At 41.4% G+C, this 3,443-nt stretch overlaps 1 long non-coding RNA gene across 1 annotated transcript in view; it reads right to left on the reverse strand.

Annotated features, from left to right (window-relative positions):
• The window catches only part of LOC109290139, a 14,014-nt gene extending 10,578 nt beyond the window's left edge, over positions 1 to 3,436 (reverse strand). The window contains exon 1 of the long non-coding RNA XR_002095542.1: positions 3,274 to 3,436. This is a non-coding gene — a long non-coding RNA (uncharacterized LOC109290139). The remainder of the gene's footprint in view (positions 1 to 3,273) is intronic.
• Positions 3,437 to 3,443: the final 7 nt, after the last annotated feature.

Raw genomic sequence — 3,443 nt, forward strand, 5'->3', positions numbered from 1 at the left:
CAGTCAGGGGATGGGGCCTGGCAGGGGTCCCCCCACCCCCTTGCCTAGCTTCCAGCCTCCCATCCCCGCCCCCTACTTACCAGCTTAAAGTCCGGCTTCAGCTCTCTGATGCAGCGGGCAGGGATTGCCCAAATAATTGAAGCTCTCTGAATCTTTTCTGAATCAATTTGGAGAGCTTCAAATCAATTCAGACCTTTTTATTGGTCCCCTGATTTGATTTGGATTTGGAGATTCAGCCACTGAATTGGGCCAAATCTCCTCTGAATCAAATCAGCACCCAAAGCTTCATACAGTCCTAGCTCACAGTCAACTTAGCCAGCCCAAGTTACCAAAAAGGAGAAAAAACACAGGACTCTAATGTACAGTTCTTCATTTCCCACCAATACATTCCATTTTCCTGGAAATAATGTGAATTGGTCTATTTTCCAAATGGAGTAACAGAAAAGCCAAAAGCTAATTTGGAAAAGGTTACACAGGAAGTCTGAAGAAGGCTTGGGAACGGGTCTTCAGGCTCACAGGTGAAAGATCCATGTTTAATCCACTAGAACCATTGCCTCATGTAAATTGCTTAAAATCTCTTTACTTAGCTAGGCCAACTGTAAAATCCAGCTAATAAAGCTTAACCACCCTTGTAAAGTGCCTTGAGTTCTATATATGAAATAGCACTATGTGAATGCAAAGTATTATAGACTTTTTTTCCCCACAGGGGGTGACTGAGAAAAATAATTTAAATGATTTATTTGAGGGTTTAATTCCCCTGGGCAAAGAAAGTTTTGTGTTCTAAAACCTTAAGTCTGCTTTGTTGTATTTTGTGTATGAAGATGAGCTCTACAGTGTAAGGATTCTTAGCTAAGTGGGAAACCTCTATATTTTGTCAGTTATGGTTGAATGTTCTGTGCCTAGCATTAAGGAATTGGCCAGCACCAGTCATTCTTTAAGAATCCAGGAAAGCTTGTCTCTATAAATCTGTCTCAACCAAATATTTGGTCCAATAAAAGATACCACCCACAAAAAAATTCTTGTTGTTTTGCATGTTTCCTAGACCATCATGGCTGCAATATCACTTCAACACTACCACAACTTTTACAAAGTTATTTCTTCATTTAGCTACTCAAGAAATACAACGCAAAATTTCAACCACCAAAAAGCATGGTCTCAGAGGCAAGTTAGGGTTACTGACTCACTGTGATGTCCTTTTTATAATGTTCTTACCTATCACATCATATACAAAATCTGAAAACAAGGAAATGAATAGTTAAGAATACTATACATTTAATAGTTCCCACATAATACATCAGATACCCAGTATGGATATTTAATCCATACACGATGAATTTAACTTTAAAAGAATGTGCTTCCTTTTGGGTCAGAGCTAGGATTACTGTATTGTGATGTATATATTACCAAACAGGAACTTTGTTTATTTATACTTAAAAGTTTTGAAGTACAGATCTTACCAAGAGATACTAAAAGCTTAGGCAATCATCATTGTCATGACTTCAATAAATCTATGTTGTTTGTAGAAATAAGCAAGTGGTGATAATTGTATGGCGAGGACAACGTATATTGTACCTCATGCTTTCTTTACATGTGTTTATACAAGAAATGTGGAGAAAGAAGCGGAAGACAGCAAAGAGTTATGGTGAGCTGTGTATTTTTTGTTAAGATGCAACAATAGTAGCATATAGCAAATAATTTATACGGCAGGGTTAGTGCTAAACTTTATTGTTGGTGGTTTATTTTCACCACCTTAATTTTGCCCATAAGACACTGACCTTAGGAAAGGACCTGTGTGAAGAGTAGAATGAATGAGTCAGACTGATGTATGGGAGAGCATAAGAATCCAGCCAGGATCAATAATTGCTTAATCTTTGTAGAAGAAATACAGGTTGGTGGTAAAATTTAAAATCCTTATTTTCTTCTTACACAACAGTAAATCAGCAATCATTCCAATGAATTCCACAGAGTTACTGCTGTGTGGGAAAGGAAATAACACCACAAAATGTTAAAAGTCTCCTATGTTTCATTGCTAACAAGTTATAGGAAATTTGGCATTAATAGCACCTGTAGATCTTTAGCTAGAAGACAAAAGAAAAATTTAGGACATATTTCAAAAAAAGAAAAAAGGACTGATCCTTATATGTTTCTTCTGCCAGAGTTAAATCTTGACCAAGAAGATATGTTTTAAAATTCAATTGACCCATGAAAAACTCATTATTAAAATTGATATTGAATTCAAACAGTGCAGTTTGAAGTAAAAGGACTGTAACTCTGTTTCATGTATAATACTCAATATATGAGAATGCCTCCATAATTATTTATGGACATGTGGAAATGCCCACATGAAAAGGACCAAATGAGGGCTCATTACATGAGTATGGAGATATGATAAATACATACTCTGTTGTTAGGAGAGTAACATTTCTGTTCAGTGGGCACATGTACACAGGCATTTTGTCTGGCATAAACTACTCCAGAGTAATGGTTTTTGGGCAGGAGTCTACACATCTGGGGATTAAGGAGCAGATTTGCACCCATTTCCCTTCAGTCCTGCAATGGGCCCCTGCCACCACTGGGGGGGAGCCACAGGCTGCCCCTGGGTGCTAGCCCAGGGCTAAAAGGGAGTACCAGGCCAGGAAACAGCTGTCTCCTGACTCCACTGGGCTGCCTGCTGTTGAGGCAGGGCAATGTCTCCTGGCTTGGCTCCCCAATCAGGGGCATGGGGCTTGGAAAGAGCTTCAGGGGAGGGGCTGATCACAGCCCCCTGCCCAATACACTGATGGGGCATCTAGCAGCTATCTCACTGCTAGCTGCCCCACCAACAGATTGGGGCAGGGAGCTTGGACTTATCCCCCAGCCCTGCAGCTCTTTCCAAGCCCTGGACCTTGATCACTCTATCACCAGGCTGTGCAGGGAAGTCTGAAACATGGCAGTTCCCAGCCACCTCCAAGCTGCACATGCTTCCCTGAGCATCCTGAAGGTGTCTGGGAAATGTTTTTGTCAGCGGTAGGTCCCTGCCAACTCCAGGTTGAGTGGGGAACTGTTCCTATAAAGGGAGAAGAGACTGAGAACAAGCTCCAAGCCTGTTCCCAGTCCCCACTCCACAATTGCAGAGCAGGGGATGGGAACAAGCTCACAGCCCCCACTCCACAACTGCAATCACAGCGCGGGGTTTGGAAGCTCCCCAGCCTGCACTCCTTACACTCTTATGCTGTATTGATCCCTTTCTCTGTCTTTAAGACATAAGAACCTACCACAAAGACAAGCTAATACAGCCCACCTGAATAAGATAAATGGTAGTACCCATTGCACTCAATCCCCCTCAGTGCCAACTCTTTTTTCAAGTCATAGTGAGCCATTACACTGAATGTGTTTTGACTTCCTCTTCACTCCCACAGCTTAGCTATGCCTTTCTTTACGCTTTCCAGTTATTCCTCGGTTTC

The sequence above is a fragment of the Gavialis gangeticus genome, unplaced genomic scaffold (assembly GCF_001723915.1).
Source record: "Gavialis gangeticus isolate Ggan-Ray unplaced genomic scaffold, GavGan_comp1, whole genome shotgun sequence".
In the NCBI taxonomy this organism is placed as follows: Eukaryota; Metazoa; Chordata; order Crocodylia; family Gavialidae; genus Gavialis; species Gavialis gangeticus.